This window comes from Erithacus rubecula (genome assembly GCF_903797595.1).
Source record: "Erithacus rubecula genome assembly, chromosome: 12".
NCBI lineage: Eukaryota > Metazoa > Chordata > Aves > Passeriformes > Muscicapidae > Erithacus > Erithacus rubecula.
Window position 1 is genome coordinate 2,995,728 of NC_136664.1, and position 21,028 is coordinate 3,016,755.

The 21,028-nt window shown below is 42.6% G+C and overlaps 1 protein-coding gene and 1 long non-coding RNA gene across 2 annotated transcripts in view; one reads left to right on the forward strand and one right to left on the reverse strand.

Annotated features, from left to right (window-relative positions):
* Positions 1 to 21,028, forward strand: part of COTL1 (coactosin like F-actin binding protein 1) — a 346,092-nt gene that overhangs the window by 189,510 nt on the left and 135,554 nt on the right. The window lies entirely within an intron of this gene.
* On the reverse strand, positions 11,923 to 18,690 carry LOC306806909. Its single transcript, XR_013775604.1, has 3 exons — positions 18,630 to 18,690; positions 17,457 to 17,612; positions 11,923 to 12,156 (listed from the first exon to the last, which is right to left on the reverse strand). It is a non-coding gene; the product is annotated as an uncharacterized lncRNA (long non-coding RNA).

Below are 21,028 nucleotides of genomic sequence, written 5' to 3' on the forward strand. Positions count from 1 at the left end.
TTCACCAGGACTGCTCTTCCTGACACTGGTGGCCTTTATTTGTCATGGCTGGGGCAGAGGGGTGGATGGAATCACACATATATCCATTTCTCAGAAAGGCTTTTAAAGTTCTCCAAGATGCTTTTCCTCTAAGTGTTCCTATGGATCATCTGCCAGACCACCAGCCATGAGTGTAGCAGCTCTCTGCTATTTTATGTCTTCCTCCAGTTGGAAATAATCAAACTTTGCTAGAGCTGTGTGGAAAAGCAGGCTGGAAATATTAGTGATTTGTTAGGAAAGGAGTAGGATTGTCATCACATAATAACAGGCAAAAATTATCTTCGTATCTGCCATTGCTGCCACTTTTCCTGGAACACCACTGGAAGGAAGTAAACTTAAATTTATCTTTGCTGAGCTAAATACCAACACCACCTTTGCTTTCATTACTGCTGGACTCCTGTATTGGCTTTTAAATTCTAAAGTTTAGGATCATTTGAGCTCTTGGATCTCATAAACTTGCACAAAGCCACCATTGCCATGGCCAAACCCACCTCTGCAGGGGAGGAGACACTGCAAAGACCATTATTTTATAAATAATTTTATAAATACCTGCCTGTTTCTGTAACTCTTGGCTTGCTTCTCCTCCCACACTTTTTGCACACAAATTTGAGCATTTTCCCTGCACGTCTCAGAGGCTGCAGCCCTCCAGAGCATCACTTTTGGATAACAAGCTGTGACAGACCCAGTGAGATCAGCAGAAAAAGGGTGAGTCTGTTATGGAGATCTCATCCCTGTCCAGTGCAGCCTGCTGCCAACTCTACATTTGCATTTCCAGCTCACTCAGGTGCCTTGGGAAAGCTTTTTGGATGAGGGACAAACCACAGGAGTTCTCATTTGGGCATTTCTTTGGTTCTGGGCAGCTGGAGAGAGACCACTGCTTGCTGCAAAGGAATAATGCCAAAAAAACATCTGGAGGTGATGGACAGCTGAGAGGCAAAGGGATGAGGAACTCCAGATAATCCTGTCCTTAAACCATCCTCTGCTTTCAAATACAAAATATTAAAACCCAAAATTTCTCTAAATGCAAACTTGCATGGAGCAGACAATACCTCTGCTCTTTTTCTTGGTGATCTAACCCAGAGAAAGTAAATTATTTCAAAAAGAAACTCAAAATGTAGCTCTTTCCTTTACCCTGAAAAATCTACAGCTTTACCTATATTAAGGAAAAAAAGACAAGAAAATTATCAATGTACAAGCAAATACAAACACTTCCTGGGGAGAACACAACTGGGAAGATTTGTTAATGGTGTTAAGAGAGGATTTGAAGAAAAGGAGAATATACAAGAATATAGAAGGTACAACAGCTGTCAGGGAAATGAACTGAAAACATTTCTTCCTGCTGTGGAAAAGGATGTTGGACCTTTGCTGGAAAACAGAAATTAAAACAAAGAAACTTTTGTTTTCAAACTGTTCAAAAGAACTTTCCCAGGTTTTGAGAACTTGGTCAGTGATATTTGTGATTCACAGTCCAGGGAGTTTTTTCCCCAGGTTTTTTTTAATCTTTAGAGTATAGAAATTGTCTTAATTCCTCTCTTTTTGAATTTTAATATGAGAATTGTCCCCGCAGCAACTTTTCCAGCCACTCACATATGGAAAGATGACACAGGGGAAAAAGAAATAAAAAAAAAAAAAAGCAGAAAGGGATTGATCACTTGGGTCCTTATGACATGGAGAAAAAAGGTCTAAAATCCAGTTTGGGCTTTTCTTTGCTGCTTAAAGCATCATCAAAGCAACACAAGGACCAGAGGAAACAACAGAACTGCTTCTAATTGCATTGATTGGGTGGAAATCCAATGAGAGATGCCCAGGCAGTGTTTGGGCTGCTAAAAGAAACAGTGTGGAAATACCAGGTTAAAGAAATAAAAAAGAGAAGACACAGTTCTTCTGGGAGTGAAGGGAGGTGTGGGATAAATCAGTTCTGCCTAAAGAAAATCCATAAACTGCTTTTCAGGTCGTAAAGAGAAATATGTTGCACATGAGGGATTTGTTCTCAGCTTTTCTTCATGAGCAGTTGTGAAGAAGTCACTGGCATTTTTACGGAGAGAAAATATTTTAACAGGATTTTCTGTCCATGGAGCCCTTGGCAAAATTTGGATGGAATCCAGTGTCCCTCCAGGGCTGCTGGACCCTGCAGGGATTAATTATCTCAGCAGTTCCTGGGTCTGCCCTTGCAAGAGGGACAGGAGGTGACCACGGTGCCACCAGGCTGTAAAATCCCTCTGGGAAAACCTGCACAAGTTTTAATTTAAAGTCCTAAATAAAAACAAAAACTGTTCCCAAAAAGTCACAGTAAAACCAATATTACTGCAACAGCTCCTATCTTAGTTTTCAAGTATTACAAAAGTAAAAACAATAACCAAAGAAAAACAATAACAAAAAGCACTAACTCTCCCCAATACTAACTTTTATATAAAGTATTTCCAATAAACTATAACCCAAACTCAAACCACCACTCCTTAACCTATTAAAATTCTATTTTCTTAACATGCTAAGTTACATATAAACTACACATACAACCTCTTATTCTAAAATTGCAAAAAATATTCTTACTATAACTCTTATATCTAAGCAGTGCCTATAACCACAGTCCTAAAGCCTTTACTGAAAACATCAGCACGTTTTTCAGCTTTCACTAAAACTCACACTTCTACTTTAATATCTAAACATTTTACTTACTAAAAACATTAAAATTCATACTTAAACTTACTTGCTAACTCACTTAAAATTTAAACTTACACCTCTCCCTTATGTGAGTATCTTAATATCCTTCAATCCATCTACAAACTTTAATTCAGTCTCCACACTCTGATTTCTCTCTGAAATATTCAGAGAAACCCCCAACTCACTGACTCCAACCCTTCCTCCTGTGACTCATCCTCTCCTTTCCTGCTGCTGTGGGCACAATTCTCAGCCTTGCAACACCTCACACTTATCCCCCTTTAGGGATTAATGCCCTGAATTTCCATATTTCAGGGCAAGCTGGCAATAAAAAGCCACATCCTGTGTGAGTCAGGTGCAATGTCCCTGTGGCTGCCCCATGCTGGGATGTGACATCCTGGGCAGATTCCTCCTGTTCTGCTGATTCCTGTGCCCCAAGTTTATGGAAATGCCAAGGTAACACTGTCCCAGCAGCCTCAGCCAAACCTTTAAGCTCTTGGGGGTGTTGGAAATAAATAGAAAAGTACCTGTGTTTATTCAGAAATAAATATAAATAAATGGTGTTTATAAATAAATAAATAAATAAATAATAGAATATATTTAATAAATGGAATAAAACAGTGTTTTGCTTATTGCTGGCTTTGACAGGTGTAACCCCTTGGGGTGGTGATGGCTCCCAAAGCATCAGCCAGGACATTTGAACAAAATCCATGCTCATCTCCAAGCCACAGCATTTATTCCAAGCCCAGTGTAAGTGTATTTTTCTTTCCAGCAGCTCATGATTTGTGCTAAGTTGTTGTTGGCTACTCTGCATTTGTAGATATTTTCACATCTGTGAGCCTGTCAAAGGTGACATTGATCTCTCTCTGTTTCTGTGGGTGAGATTATTTTGGAAAAGGCACCTTGTAGGTGTAGGATGGGCTTCACCTCAGCAAATATATATATATATATATATATATATATATATATATATATATATATATATGACCCAGTTTGAATTTTTGAATTTTTAAGGATGCCAGGCTTTGTTCATTGCCATCCATCTGTAAAGTCAAAGCTCTTGGGGCCATTTCCACCAAATGATGACCAAAAGCAGTTCAAAAATGTCAAGAGTAAATGCACTCTGACTGCAATACAGCTTAATTTTAACCAGCAGGAGTTTCAGGGGGATTAAAAATAAAAAAAAAAAAAAAAAAAAAGGAAGACAACTTGTTGACATGAAGCATGTGGAGTCACTCATCCAGCATTGTGTAAGGGCTGTAAATCTGCCTGGAAATGAGGCATGAAATGCATCATTAAAAAAAAAAAAAAAAAAAAAAAAAAAGTATATCATCAAAACTATAAGATCAGCTTAAAATTTATGGTAGGTAACTTGGGGAGAGAATTACATGTCTGAACTTTAAATCAAATTCTCTTCAGCTGTATATTCCTTCAAGCTTATTTCCCTCCCCTTGCAGCCACTCTCAGTGAAATCCCCACGCTATTTTCTGTAAATTCAGCAATGAAAACTCTAAAACTAATCTGAAAGTCAATCCAAAACCTGCCACAGCAAGGGAGTTACAGCAGAAGCATCACTGGTTTAAACTTTGGGGGAAAATAAAGCTCAGTAATGAAACAGAGAATTTCTCCTCTCCTGCAAAGGTTTTGTTGATTCAACTAATGCAGCTCCCCACTCTCCTTATTACTTTAAGATGTTCTCCTGACCTCCATCACCCCACTGTAATTATCTTCTTGGTGTTAGTTTCTCTTTCTTCAGCTCCCCAAAGACTGTTATTGTCTTTCTGTGACCAGATGAAAACCAGATGGGGAGGATAAAGGGGAAAGATGAAGATTTGGGTGCCTACTTGAGTTTTGCTGTGCCTGGTGTGTATGGGTAAGCAGGATCAAAATTAAATCATTAAATTGCTTTTAAAGCCTAATAAAAATTGTTTTGGTGGTTTTTTTTGTTTCACTGTTTTGCCAAGGGGGTGGGGGTCATGATCCTTCCAAATTACACAGGGTCAGAGGTTTATCTCACCTAAATTTATCTCTACTACAAACCAGCCAACAAATTGCCCAGCACAAATCTACAGGAGGTCACTTAATCTCTAATAATTTATCAATAATGCAGAGACCAGAGGGGAAAATATTCTCCTGCCCACTGAAGAGATACAAAATAAGAGCAGTTTCTAAAACAAACCAAGGCTCATCTTTTCTCTGATATCTCCTGCAGCTTCTTGGTTTTTCTGATAATTCTTGCAGAGGAAGCAATGAACCACCTGGAGTAATTAATGCCATGAATTTATATTATTGAACAGTTTCATTTTAATTCTTACTGCAATCTGGGATGCTCTGTGCCTTCTCCCTGTTTTTTGGAGCCCTGGGACCCAGCATTGTGCAATCCCCCATTGCTGCAGCTCTGCCAGTTGTAGTGGAAAAGTTTGAGCAAGAAAATTAAAAAAAAAAAAAAAGCTCCTTGGCTGGCCACCAAACACACTCTTCAAAATGAACGTCAGGGTTTTGCTCAGGCTCATCTTTCATGGCCAGCAAGAGCTGATGTGGCCCAGATTTGCAGCAGGCTGCTGACACCTCCATCCATCCTCTGGGACTCTGCTGTGCAGGGAGCTCTGGGTTTGCCCCTGCTCCCAGCACACTGTGAGCAAAGCCTGGCCTGGGTCAGGTTTAATGGCTGGGTTTAAGCATTTCCTTGCTCTGATTTGTGGCTTGCAGCCTGCTGCTTTCCCAGCCATGAGTTTGTGCTCCCACTGCCATCATCTCCCAAGCAAACAGAAACCTTTGCTGTCACCTTTGCTGTCACCTTTGCTGTCACCTCATCACCATTGCCAAAGTCAGGCTCACAGGGCAGGGAGCAATTCAGAAACCTTCACCAGCCAACATAAAAACATAAGCTCATCCCAGGGCCAAAAACAAACACCCATGGTTGTGTTAAGGCAACTCAAAAGCTGCCAATTCCTGACCTGCTATGAACACGTGACACATGAAATAAATTTTGCTGAATATCTCCAGATTAAGACAGACACTGCTGGCACTGGGCAGCACAGATAATATTTGGTGCTGATGAGAGGTACAATAGGTAGAGCAGAAATCTGGGATTCACAGTAAGGTTTTTGTAACCTCTGAGTGAGCAGGGATAGGGTTGTGTCACCCTAAAATTCACAGGCTGGTGCCTTGTCCTCCTGGACAAGGGGAGGAGGAGCAGATGTTACCTTCATCCCAGTCTGGAATTAGAGACAAAGAATTCCCAGCCTTCATCCAGCTCTGGCTAAGGAATTTCCCAGTGGCTGCTTCTCACAGTGCTGAAAAATCTGGGTAGAGAAGACACAAATGTGTCTCTTGGTACAAAAGGTGACTCTCAGCAGGCCCTAGAACAAAGCTGGCATGATCACAACAATTCTGCTGGCAAGGCCAGGAAATCCTGGGATAAAGAGGAAGGAAAGGAGAGGAATACAGATGGAAGGAGAAACAGAAGCCACCAAATATCTGAGTACAAGATCTGTGAATCTCCTTTTGCAGACTGCTGCACTCTGCTCTGCTGCCTGCACATCCCATCCCATCCCTCCCTCTCCAGGATGGATTTCTGCCCCTCTGTGACACAGTGTTTGACATTTGGGCCATCAGGGCAGCAAACACTGATCTCTGAGGAGCCACTCCTGACTCCAGCACACCACGTCCTGTGCTGCAGTCCAAATCTCCTCTGCTCCATTTTATCACTGACGTCTTGGTTGCATCTTCTGCTTTTTTTCCTTTTTTTTTTTTCCTTTTTGTCCTTTTGCCTATTTATTCTTTTTTTTTCAGCAAGCTTTTCCCTAGCAGTGTGCTGGAATGAACAAGCAGCTGCGTCAGCTGGGATGGAGCTGAACGTGGAGCTGAGATTTATGTGAGCTGAGTGCTCAGACAGTTGTTCAGGGTGGAAACTCTTGCCCAGCAGAGCCTGCTGGGTGATTTTACACCAGGCTCTCTATCCAGCCTCTAGGAACTCTTTGCAAACCTTCTAGGGGTGTTCACCAACAGCTGCAGCAGCTGGAGAACAGTTTGGGCTTAAGCCCTTTACTATCACTAGCCAAACTCAGTGCCCCAGTTTTGCCACAAGGTCCCTGAATACTCTCCAGGCTGGATTTTTTTTTTTTTCTGGATTTCTCTGGATTTTTCTGTTTTTTGTTTTTTTTTTTTGGTTTTTTTTTTTTGTTTTTTGTTTTTTTTTTTTTTTTGTTTTTTTTTTTTGTTTTGTTCTTTTTGTTTTTTTTTTTTTTTTTCCCTGGAGTTTTCTGGGATTTTGATTTGCTCTGGAGGAGGTTGAGGGCTGGGAGCTATCTCAGCACTTTACACCAGATTATAGAAAGGTTGAGATTAATTTTCAGGTGCCCCCATGACAGCAAAATCTTTTCAGTCCAGCCCGTCTTCCCCCTTCACAGCCCTATAAATCCAAGGGCTGTGCCACAGGGAACATCCCAGAGCCCTTCAACTGCAACAGGGAAAAATTCCCCAGGAGGAAAAGGAGCAAGAAACTCCCCCGGCACCAATTCTCAAGAGCTGTCCAGGAACTTTGGGACCTCTCCCACTTGAGTGGGATTTCAAATATGCATTGCTTTTTAAACCACTCATTTAGGAGCTGGTGATGCTCTTGGTACCCTTAAAGGTGGAAACATGAGGCTCAGAAAATTCAGAGCAGGGGATTCATGACCTCAGCTCCTTTGACTAAGCAGAGCTTGGTCACATTTTTCCTCCTTCTTTCTCAACCCAAAGCTCCTGAGGTCACTTCAGCAGGTCTGAGTTGGGTTGTGTAGCAGGACATTTGCATGGGAACTGCCCTCTCTGCACAGGTAAGAGAAAAAAATTGAAGTAAATTATTAAAGTAAGAAAAATTTAAGTGAACTTTCAAAGTAAGATGTATTTGTAAATACAAAGTATTTAAGTAAACTTTGAAGGAGGATTTGAGGTATGAGTGAGGATGCAGAGGTGTGTCCCAAGGACTGGGATTTGTCTTCCTCTCTCTGCCCCATCACATGTGGATCCTCCTGAACACTCCAGAGCTGGAATCATCCCAATTTTGGGTGAGGAATTCCTTGGGAGAGCTCATTGCAGGACTTGGGGGAAAGCCCCAGGTTTGTGATTCCATTTGCACAAAATAAAAGGCACCAAGAACAACTCTGGCCCGAGCCTGGCTGTTTGCCTGTGGAAAACATAACAGAATGTAATGTTCCTCGTGCCAGTGGGGAGCCCAAAAACTATTTTAATGACTGTTTATGGTAACTGAATAGCAGCAGAGAATTCAATAGGACATTTTTGGGTTCTTAACTCACAGTCAATACATTCCTCCTCCATATCCTGGGGAGGTGCTGTAGCCAGGATTTTTCTGGTTTGGAGACATTTAAACCAGTTATGTTTAAGGGTAGACATCACTTGTCCAGACCTAAGCAAATTCTACCCAAGATTCTCCCAGATATTTTTGGTTGGTTTGAATGGCTGATGGGACCAGGGGCACCTTGCAACTCTGAGCCCACAAAAATCCACCTCAAGCTTCCAACAACCAGTTGGAGATCAGCATAAAAATTATTTTTTGAAGGATCATGGAAAGCAAAAGAGCTTTACAAAAGAATTTATATGAAAATATGATGGTGGTGGAGGAAAGGAGCTGTGAGGGGGATCTGCTGCAGTGTCCCCCTGCAATCACTGCCCAAACCTGCACAGACACAGCTGGGGCTGACAGGTCAGTGACTGATGTGCAGAGAACAGAGGACTCAGCATTAAGACCCCCCCTTCTCCTTCCCCTGCACTCACACTTTATAGTTTCCAAGTTCCCACATCCCTTATTTTAATTAATCAGAGCCAGCCAGGCGTCCACCTGCTCCCCTCAGTGAAAATCCATTAAAAACCAGCACACAGGACACACCCAAGCTTTCCAGCAATGGGACAGAATCCCAGGAAATACCTGGATGCTGCTGTCCCAGGCAGCACTGACTCTCCTTTCTGGTCATTTCTCCAACAGCTCTGGGGAAGGATTCTCCACTCAGCCCTGGGCTGTTTCCACCCTGTGGATTCAGGAGCAGAGTCAGGACACCTGTACCCAACAGCAGAGCCATCCAAGTCTGGATTTGCTGCCTGAGAGAGATTATTCTTTTCAGATGAGAAGGAACTATTCAGCCCTGGAAAGACAATACTGTATTTCTTACAAGAGCTGAGATATTAATTCCTGGCACAACTCAGGACATTTTTTTTTTTTGCTCTCCTGAAATTCCCCTACCCTGAGTTGGTGCATTAATCTTTATTTCCCCCCCAAAAAACACAAACTCAACCCCTGCTGCCTTGCCAGCACTGTCTGTCTGTAACACTGATGAAGGAATTTGCTGCAATGCTGTGCCTGGCCAAGACTGAGTGGATTATTCTGGCTTCTCCAGGCCTTTAAAAACAGATATATTTTGCTACCTACCCCACTTTCCTGTTGGAAGCAGCCCTGGCAGGAGGCCACCAGCCCCTCAGATGTGCTGCAGGAACAGGGTGGGTGCTGTCCCTCAGCTCTTGGGGTGGTCCCACTGCTCTCTGGAGGATGGTGGATCAGTCTGGGATTAAGCACAGATAAAATAATCTGAATATTTTTGCCGCCAAAGTTCTAGGAGTCACCCTGGGCTGTCTGGTCACTGCTATTGCTGTGATGTAAAGATTAAAGATTAAATTAGAGATACAGAAGTGACAGCTCTGGGCATGGAGTGTGATGGAGGAGCTTTGGTCACAGTGGGATCAGGGGTTGGTTCTGCCAGAGCAGTGGATTTTACTGTGCAATGTCATCACAGCATCAATAACCAGGCAAAAAGAAAACAGCTTCACCAATAACAACCAAAGTGACACTCTAAATCTGAGCCTGCCTCCAGATAAATACCCTTGATGCCATAGGATACACCCTCTCCACCCCAGGTTTTTTTCTAATGAGCAAGAATGCAGACCCAAATAAATCTGCTCATGCCAAGGAACACAACTTCCCAGCCCAGGGGCTGGACCACCCTGGCCAAAAGGCAAAAATCCCCTCAGGCAGATCTGAACTGCTACAGGCACTGAGCAAACAGCTCTGCAAGCACAAGGCTGGAGTTGTTTATCACCAGCAGGGGCCAGAGGGAGTGGAGTGACCTGTGAAGCCAAAGCTGCTGTGGCTCTGGTGGAAATCTCTGGATATTCCCCTTCCAGGACCCAATGCTGTGTCTGGCCAGACGTGCCTTGGAGGGGCTGAGCTCCAGCTGAGTCTGGGCAAGGCATCAAACCCCACAGATCTCCATCCAAGCCTCACACCTGAAGCACTTTGAGCCAGTCCAGACAATCATCTGGAGTTTGTGTTCTGCTCCTTCCAGCTGCCAGCCTGCCTGCCTTCAATCAGAGCTGGGGAGATTAATGCCAGCAGGTCCTGCCAGAAAGAAAAGGAATCCTGGGGGAAAACATCAGGTTTTGGAGTGATGAGGAGGTGTGAGACCATGTGGCTGGAAAGATCCTCCAAGCCTGAGCTGGAAGAAGTTGAGAGTCTCAGGGCAGGGCGGGCTCTAGTGAGGCTCTGGTGGGACCAACTCTGACCCAAACAGGGTTTCTAAACTCCTGGAATCTTCTGAATTCATGGAACCACAGAATGGTTTGGGCTGGAAGGAGATAATTGAAACCCAACCTCCTTCCACGGGCAGGGACACCTTCCATCAGGAGGAATTCCATCGGGGTGTTCATGGCCTCAGGTCATGAATATGATGATGAGGTGATCAGGTTATTCATGATCTCACCCAGACAAGCTTTGAAAATCTCCAAAAAGGGGGTTTCACACCTCTCTAGGGCTTTGTTCCAGCATGTGAGCACAGCTGAGGGGCTCCTCAGCAGCATCAGCTCCTGCAGGTTCTTATTCCCAAAGGGACATTCCATAGAAACATCAGCACTGGCCACTATTCCCAGGGGACAGAATTACCTGAAACTTGGAATGAAGCCTTTGTTGATGGGCTCAAAATATTCAGAAATCAGGAATATGCTGCTTTTTTTCAGAGTGATTCTTCATGGTGATTCATTCTCCAGTATTATTGCAGAGTCAGGGTGGCTGTCATCTCAAAATAAAGCAGAAAGCCTGAAAATCATCAGAACTGTAACTGCATTAGACACAGGCCTGGAAACTCCAAATGAAAGGGACAAAACACAATTTCCCTGGTGTCCCAGTAACCTCAGAAATACAATAGAAAAACTGAAGTCACAATACAGGAAATAAATTATTAAATAAAATCAGCATCTAAATTTTTCCTGAGGAATCTGCTCTAGTAAATCCTGCTTTGAGCAGAGATTCCCTCCAACCTCAGATATCCTGTGTGATTTTGGTGGGACTTCAAATAGTTTTTCACATTGTTTTGAATTTAACTGTATTGAAATTTGCATTTATGTACATTCCTGAAATGTAGCATTAGTGGGGAGCCTGTTGATAAAGCCATGGAGTAAAACTGAGAAGTTTTTCAATTATATTTGATGCAACTCCAAGCCTGGTCTGGAAATTAATTTATTTTTATGGATTTCTCTGCATGAGCTCCTTAATTCCTCTGTTTACCACTGGGGCTGTTATGCTCATACTTGTTTCCTCCCTATCAAAACCACACACCTTCTTTATTTAATTTATTGCACCAATTGCTGAAATTGTGCAACTCCTGTGAATTCTTTCTAAAGCCTTCAGACAGATTACATCCAACAGGGAAAAAAAAAAAAAAAAGCCAAAGGAAAAACATCCTTCTCAGAGAGGAAGAACCTGAAGTCTTCTACACCTGGCTTCCAATTTTTGGCAACAGCAAACCTCAAATTTGCATATTCCGACACACAACATTTTGATAGAAAGTTGGAATGAGCATCCTTGGTGTCCCAAAACTGAGTTTCCAGAGGAAAACACTGTTTGTTGTATCCTTAGCAAAAAAATGAAAAGATGGATAAAATATTAAAACTAGGCATTGAGTGCTGGGAAGGGATGGAGGCTGAGGGAAGGTGGAGAAGGATTTGGAAAGGGAACCAGAAGGGGATTTGGGTGAATGCACCCACAGCACTGGAGTTTCTGCACCAAAGGACATCACCCACCCATCCCACATTCCAGAAAATTCAGGCAAAAAATTGCCAGATATCCAGGGCACAAAGCCCTCTGCAGCTCAGCCCATGAGTCACCCAGTTCTGCTCATTCTGAAAGCTCTAAGAAGGACCAGCCTGTCCTTGAAGATAATCCATCCTAGAACTGGGACAAAGAGCTGGGAATGACACTGGCAGCAGAGCAGACAGGCTCATCCTGGGGATAAAAGCCAGAATATGCTGATTTATGGCAAGAGGAGGGATTTATTTGTATTATCCAAGCCAACCTGAATCACTGTGGAGGCAGGAGATCAAAAATAAAGACCAGGCCCATGTCCTTTCTCACTTTGATTGCAGTCACTCCAAGAGGATTTTGTTTGAACAAGGCTTCCTGATGTTATGTCTACACTGAAAAGAAAAAAAATAAAAATTTCCATTTCAGTTTGGTCAAGTCCCATGAGCTAACCTGGGCTAAAATAGAAAGGGATGGATGGCTCAGATCAAAGGTCCCCATGTGCTCAGGGAGGAACACCCAAGTGACAGCCAATGTTGGTTTTCCTTCTTCATCCTTATTTTCATTAGAGATAATTCATATGAATTGGTTAACTGGCATTAAAAACATATTTTCCTCTTTCTGCCTTAAATTAAAACAGAATCAGGATGTAGGCATGAACTAAGCCAAGGACCCAAACACACTCCAGGCTTAAGGAAGGTCCAAGCTCCAATCTAAATTTTGTGCTTGAAATCAAGGGGGGAAAAAAAATCAGTTTGGTGAGAAGAGTTTCTTAGTCTAAAGAATATTATTCTATCCTATTTGTATTTTATAGGTTCCTTGGTATTCCATCCCATTTGTATTTTATATGTTCCCTGGTATTCTATCCCATTTGCATTTTATCTGAGCCCACCTGATTACAAGGATGAATAATTGTTTTTCCCAAGGCTCCAATCCCAGCAGTATACATCCCTTCATTTTTTTTTTCTTTTTCCTAAAGATTTTTTGGCAGGTAATTTCCATTTCTGGCTTCTTGCACCCAATTTTGTATAGGAAGGCTCAGAATGTGCCTGGCTGCACAAAGGGGTCACCCTCTAGGTTCCTGATTAGGAAATAGCAGAGTTTGTCAACATCTGGCCCTGACAAACTTTTAAAATATAAATACAGATGGTTTTATTTAAAAGGTAAAAGGTCCAAATTCAACTCAAGGATGAAGCCTGTTTGCTTTCCAATCTCATTTTTTTTCCCCTGGATGTTTGGTACGTTGTGTTCCACTGCTGTGAAGTGTAATCACATTTATATAATAAAAGATAATTAAGAAATGAAAGTATAAATTGGGAGTTCTTTCGTTTTGTGACTTATTCAAGAAAAGTCTAGCCCAAATTGAGCAGAATTCTTATATGTCAAGTATTTCTGAGAGCTTATTCCCCTGATAAGAGGGAACACAAGCCTCAATGAAGCAGAATAAAGAGAATAACTCCTCTAACTGCAACATCTGTGGAGCAGAAAATTAATTCCCTTCACCCAGAGTTTGACTCTGAAGTGCTGCAGCTGAACCTTTATTTGTGTGATTGTTTAATTGTGCAGCACCTCAAGTGCAGATCCCATTTTAACAATTCTTGCCCAGGTAGAGATTTCTACCCCAGAAAATACAAGTCAAAGCCTTTACAATCCGTGCCCATAACTTTTCTCTGCATAAAAGTTCTGGCAGCAGGGTGCTGAATTACCAAAGAAAATTGCACAATAAATTCTACATAACATGAACAAACTCTCCACCAAACCCCTCCAGTTCAGGGAGAGGGTTATTATCCACCATAATATCAATATGTTATAAATCCACCAATATATAAATATAAATATAAATATAAATATAAATATAAATATAAATATAAATATAAATATAAATATAAATATAAATATAAATATAAATATAAATATAGATATAAATATAAATAATATCAATAATATTAATAATATAAATATAAAGTGTTGGATGGGTAATAACCCAACATTTGGCTCTCAACAAACCCTCTGAGCAGACACCTGAACTTCAAGAAATCACCAGCCTGGATCTCAGCCCTGACACTTTCAGTGACCTTTGGATGCTGCAGCTTTAAAAATCCCATCTCATGCAATCCTCGTGCCCCAGGGCTGATAACCCAATAAACCAACATCTTCTCATCTCTTCCTGTTTTGCTGAGGCTTCTCCTCTCTCTCCCTGACAAAAGCAGAGGGATTCACTGGCTCTGTGTTGAGCACAGCCAAACCAGGGTTTTGTTGGGAAAAGGGGAAAGGGGAGAAGCACAGAATCAGCATTGTGAAAGCAAAAGGGCTGGGCTGAGAATATTGGATTTATCAAGAGGGGTGAAAAAATATGGCATTGCTTATCTGAGAGCTGGATAATGCTCAGAGCAGCCAGCCTGGAGCAGAGACAAAATTTTGGAGATTTCTGTGCTGGGAATCCGTGACTCTGCATGGTTCAGTGGCAGGGTGAGTGTGGGGGGGATAAAACCTCTTTAATATGGATGTGGAACTCATTAAAACATCCTGCTCTGCTTTATAGAATCAGGACTTTGGGTAGAGTCTGGGCTGGGGGTGTTTGTGCTCAGGGATAAAGGAACAAGGAGAGAACTTGCAAAAGGCTGAGCTTGTATTGCAGGAAGGGTTTTACAGGGCAGGATTACATTCCAGATATTCTCAGAAAAGTGCTGAAATGAAAACCATCAAATTGCACAAAGAAGAGCAAAGGGTTGTGAAAAGCAGTTGTGAGTGAGGGGAACAGGGGCTGGAGGGGGTGAGAAAATGGGAAAGGTGATGGGAATAAACTCAAAGGGAGGTAGAAGTAAACAGCTGGGAAAAAAAAAAAAAAAAAACAAACCAATTTTGGAAAGCACAGTGCATGAAAAGGAATTTGTCTAACCTAGAAAAGCAGCACCATGAGATGGGAAATGTGTGTTCACAGCTAAACACATAAAGATCATTATCAAGGCAAAGGCAGCCTGCAGCTCTCCAGGAATGCTCTGAGGAGCACATGAGGCCTTTGGCTTTATCTGCAACAAATACCTTGGATGTGTCTTCAGATTTAAACACTCAATGAACTTGTTATTTATTAGGATTTTTTTCCCTCCTTGGCATGAGAAGTCCTGAAGGCAGCAGTAAATATATATACATATAAAATAAATGAAACATATGCAGCAAATATATATTAACAGCACATCTTAGTCATAGAAACCCTGGGAAAACTTCAATTTGGCACACAAACATGGTTGATTCTGCCACAAGAACTCTGTTTTCAGTGCAGTTTATGACACCTGAAGCCCTGGGAGCAGCAGGAGTCACACTTTGGGTTTTCTGCCATCAACATGCCAGGCTGCTGTTATGTAGAACACAGGATCCAAATGCACCAAGCAGCATTAAACTGTACTGCACAATCAGATTTTTTCGTTAAAATATGGCTTTAATTTAGGATTTAAGACAATTTAAAAAAAAAGGGGAGGACCCAGCATCATTTATTTCAATAGTTGCTCACTGTCTTTTCCTCTGCTGCTGCCCTGCAGCACATCCCTTGAGGGACACAGTGGCATCAGAGTGACATTTGCACTCTCAAAACTGAATATCAGCAAAACAAATCACTGAGGTTTGAGCTGAAATCCCCCCAAAGCCCCACCAGTGACCTCAACAGCCTCCAATGGACCCTTTCTGCAAGGCACAAACCTCACCCAAAACTCCTCATTTTTGTCTCCTGCTCTGCTGGAGCTTTGTGGAAGCAAAATTCCTGCAGCACCTGCAGTGCCAGGCAAACCTTGGGGCACATTCCAGGCTCTGCTGTCCTGGATGGGATGTAAATCATCAAGGTTTTACTCTGTGACATGCAGCCTTGCTGGGCAATGTTCAATCCAGCCCACCATCCAGAAAATGACACTGGAGATTGTAGGAAATATTCCTGGAGCTTTCATGCTCCATGTGCAGCTGCAGCACAGAAGGCAAAACAGGATGTCAGCTCCACTGGTAGAGGAATGTCCTCTAATTGAAAAAGATTTGGTTATTATTGTATGAGGAAATGATAAAATCTAGTGCAGAGCATGGTTTGGTCAAGAAGTGATATGGGAAATAAATTGTATCAGTTGTCCAGGCTTAAGACAGGGAAACATTCAGGACAATGGGCTCATTCTCATTTCCACAGCCTGTGGTGGATGGATCAGCCCTAACCTCCAGGAGAATGATGCTTTGTGTGTGTTTGCTCTGTTCAGCTGCCAAGTGGGAAAAGGACTTTCAAACAAGCTGCCTAAAAGTTCCTGTGTCAGCACAGCTCAGCCCCACCAGAGGCACCTCTGCATCTGAGACTCCAGTGCAACAGAAATAATCCCAGGGACACCCCAAAAAAACCCTAAAATAAAAGCAAGAAAATGCCTCAACATCAGGTAACTCTCAGGGTCACCTCTGGTGATGTGACCTCAGACAACTCTGGTTTTTATCCAAAGCCTCAGCAGCAGCAAAGCCCTGCCAGCCTGGGCTCCATCCTGGGGGGCATTTCTGCCACAGGGAAACCAAATATTTTGCAGACACTTCCCCACCAATGAAAGAGAGCAGAAGTGCCACTGAATCCAGCTGATGATGCAAGGCTGGTTAATGCAAGAGGTCAGAGCCAGAGGGAGTTTGTTGATGTACCTTCAAAAATAGGTGGAGTGGGAGAACAGATGTGCTCCCGTGGAAAGCACAGCTCTGGAGAGAGGTGGAGCTCAGCCACACATGAAGATTTGTCAACCACAGCCTGGGAAATGGGCACAGAGACACGAAATGGAGCCCACACCTCTCCAATAAAGGCAGGACAGCTATTGGGGTTGGAGAGAGAAAGAGCAGCATGTGGGAGCCCAGGGCGTACCCCTGGCCTCCTTGGGGGTCTCAAAACCCCCCTGGCAAGGGTCTCAAAGACTCTGAGTGAGACCCTGGTGTCACAGGTGCTGAATTCTAACCCCTGGGGGAAGTTGTCAGCACAAGGAGAATGGAAACAAGCTGCCAAAATTAGTGAAGTGTAAATTAGATTGTTAGAATGTAGATAAATAGACTTTTGGGAATGTTTATGAAAAGGGAGATGTGGCCAAGATGGAGAATTTGGGGGGTGGGCACCTTTTCCTCCTTCTTCTCCATGTCATCCATGCTGGGTGACACGTTGGCACTCTTGGATTGGATGGGGTCAGGGCTGGACCATTTAATAAAATTGTATTGTATTGGGAAAATTTTGTAAACATGTAACATGTAATACAAACTATATAAGATAAGCCCTGCCCTCACCACGCAGATCCCACCATGGGTGCCAGGCTGAGCAGATCCTGCTGGCCAGGCAAAAAGTCCCTGAGATATGAAACAATAAACAATCCTTGGAAAAAGAGAAAACCGTTTCCAGCAATCTCTCTTTGGCTGTTTCAGAGAAAACCAGGGTTTGAAGCACCTCATGTCCCTCTGGGGTGATCTTGGGGCAAAGGAGAAACCTCAGACTGAGACACAGCAGTGTTGACACCTGCAGGTATCAAATCCTGCTTTCCAGAGGGACTGACAGGACCTGGAGGGATCTGTGGGATCCCTCCAAAGCCTCTGTGTCCCTTGGTGCTTCTCACACAGCCAAGCCCAACAGCAGAACCCCAGGGGTGGCTGCCCTCAGCACCAGTTCAAACTGGGTGAAACTCCTTCTTCCTCCCATAACACAGAATTTCCTCACCTCAGTTCAGGGCTGAGCTCCTTCCCCAGTCTCTCAGGCATCAATAGAAGATTTGTGGGGTCCTCAGGGATGTTTTTTGCTCCCCAGGGATGCAGAGGCAGCCCAGATGCTCAACAAACACATCTTGCTTTAAGGTATCTATGAGCTCATGGATCCCTGTGGGGAAACAAAAATAAAAACAAACCCCAAATCCAGAGGCTGATGCAGACACACAGAATTTTCTCCAAGCATCAGCAGATTGTATTTTTTTTTTTAATTTTGACTCATTCTGAATTTTATGTGTCATCTCCTGGAGAATACCATGGTTCTTTTTACATGGTCACAGTAGCAGAGGTGTCACAAAAGCAGTTTGTGTTTTCTAACATCATCAAGAGAACAGCAAAGAAAAAATTATCTGCCTGAAATGTTTGAAAACCTTTGCTTTGGTTGATTGTGACAGGCCAGATTTCTGCCACAGAAAAATTCAGCAAATGGGAGAGACTTGAAGGAAACTTGAAACTGGCAGAAAAGAGAGGAAAATATATTAAGGAGATTTATTTTTGCCTATGATTTCATTTCTTAAGTCTTATATTTGAGCATTATCTGACTATAGACACAGGTCATTTTTGTTAAAGCATTTAGCTGTTTATCTTTTCTGCTGACCATGCCATGGTATTTCTGGCCAGAAATGGGTTGTGTATCAAATTCACACCTTTCTACTGATTTCTTAATAAAAATCAGCTAATTGCATCACCTCTCCTCCCTGCCAAGAGGAGATTGTCATTTTATTTGGCCTATTCCAACTTGTTTTTTGTAGAAATCATAATATTTTTGGCTGTTTCTTTCTCATTTGAGAAAGTAAACTTTGCAAACTTCCACAAACAGGAAAAAGTGCTGCCTTCAGACCAGGGCATTTCTCCTGAGCCAGTGCAATCATCACTGAGAGTTTGCCCATGAAAAAGCACATGTTTAAATTCTGTCTAAATCTCTTCAACTTGTGTTACCTCCAGTGTAGGGCTTTGGTGCTTGGATGAAGTTGAGTGAATAAATGGAAACATTTGCTGGTCTCACCTTGCAGGTGGATTGGGACAATCACACTCATCCTGCAGAGCAGAACATCCAGGCTCAGATGCTGATTCATCCTCCCTGTGTCCATCCCATCCCTGTTTCTCTCTTGGCTCATCCCATCCTCACCCCAGCAGCAGCATCCAGGTGTCTGAGCCCTGCTCCTGCTCTGGCTCCCCCCTGCAGAAAGATAAAGGAGAACAAGGAGAATGCAAACACCACTCAGCATTTCCAGTGATACTGCAAATATCCACTTTTGGGACAAAGCCTTTCCTTTCTCAGACAGAGAGGTTGAAAATGATCTGTTTTCTAAGGAAACAACAAATCAAGCACTGCAAAAGCAATGAAGGTTGGCACTGGGGTGGTGTGGGTGTTTGGCTGCTTCTGTGCTCCCTCCTCCTCCTCTTCCTCCCTGCTACTCCAGCCTGAGCTGGCTCCAACAATGTGACCCAGACTATCTGCCCTGCCTGCTCTGCCAAATTTCATCCTGCCTGCAGATGTCCTCAAATTCAGCTCGTGATGCTTGGTGGTGTCCAGAAGCTGGTTCTGAGCAGGAGGAGCCCAAGATCCCTGAGCTCAGCTCCAGGGGCTCCTCCAGCCTCCCCAGGGTCCCAGCCCAGCTCCCACACTGGGATTTATTCCTGCTGCATGCTAGGAAGAAGATTTGGCCTAGAATTTTAAAGCAAAGAAAAGCAAAACCCTGTGCAGATGCCCAGAGTCAGGAAAAGAACAAATGGTTTGCCTTGGCCTGCTGAAACTTTGGCCTTGTTGTTTAATTGTACCTTTGTACATCAGATTCCAAGAAGGAGAAAAAAAAAAAAAAAATAAAAAAGCAACTCTGTGCATTTTATTGCTGAGGTCAGGTTCCTGTCTCCCCAGTCCTGTTTCTCATTCTCTAATCAAATCATTCCTCTTAATACAACCAGTTCCTAAAAATCTGCTTGCCATAAAGTGCTTTAACCTTAGAATCTTATTTACTATGACCCTAATTGAAGGGTTTGTTCAGACTTCATCTATAAAATGCTTTGTGAAATCAGCCAAAATCTCGAGATCAACAGCAAAGCCTGAGCCCAGAAATCAGCTCTGCCAAGCCCAGCCACTCTCAAGGTGACCTTAAACTGGGTTGCAAAAACACTGTCTGGAATTGCAGAACAATACAGCAAATTTAGAGAAAACCATCCCAACCTCAGCAAGACCAAAAATCCTTTGTGAGGATGCAAAGCCAACCTAGAATAAAGCTGGGTTTGGGCCATCTCACTTTGGGATTTAGTTTTTCAAGCTCTCTCATGGTGAAGTCAAGGAGAACTCCATGTCTGTGCCCAGCTTGGGAAAAGGGACCAAGTATCTGGCATGTCCTCAGGAATTCTCCAGGGAAAAATCATGGCCTGGGGTTAAAAAAAAACAGAGATTTTTGTGATCATCCCACATTGTTGGGAGCAACAGAGCAGAACTGAAATGCCATGGCCTGGTCATTTGTTTCCAAGGAATAATCCAGGCCACTGATTTGTGTCTGAAGGTTAAACTCTCCCCTCCACTGCTCAAGCTATTGCTTTGTTACACAAGACACTTTTTGCAGAATGAATAAGAAATAAATCAAGTGAAGCCTCTCCTGAAAGTGACTTTATGGGGTTGCTGTGTCTTTTTACAGATGTAGGTTCTCACATTGAAAGATATTCTGGTCAGCACAAAGCACTCAGCATCATGAACAGTCATGTCTTTACAGTCAAAGCTTGGATTTCACATGGCTCTAAATAAAATTAAAAATACAAAAAAACCCACCACCAACAACAAAACAAAAATCCCCAACAAAACTAAACAACAACAACCAAAAAAACCAAACAAAAAACCCCCCATGTGCCCCAAATATGTTTTCTGGAAACATTTTGATTTTGAAATTATGTATGTACCCTAAAATGAGAAAAAATCCTTGACCAAGAAGAGCTGCTTGTTGAGAACATTACTTGTTTCTTATTTCAAAGGGAAAATTGAAAACAATTATGAAGGGTGTAACTATTTACTAGTCCAGAGTGTTCTTATAAACAAAATAATATAAAACATATCCTCTTTGCTGTTTTGTTGTTTAATATCTTCCAGTGTATCACAAGTGGAGAGCAGAGCAGAGGAGGAAATAGAGAATATTTCCAAAAAGCCTTGCAACAGGAAAAAGGAGGAAGAATAATGTGTTTCAGCTTTAAATGCACAGAAAATATGAGACAGGTCCCAATTTTCCATCAGAACAGCAGAAGAAAGTCTCTTGTGCAATTTACCTGCAATTTCATTGGGAAAAATGAAGAAATCTGAAGGCCAAGAGAAGAGCTGAGTTCATCCAATGGACAATTCATGTAGGAAATCCTTGAGCTTCTTTGACAACCTCTCCAGAGGTTCAGCTCGAGAAAACAGCGACAAAATCGAGCTCACCATTAAATTGTTCCTATTAAACATTGCTCCTCATTTCATTGACAGCTGTGGTGCTGGTAATAATTGCTTTGCTCACATCAATTCACCCACACAGAGCTCTGAGACCAGGA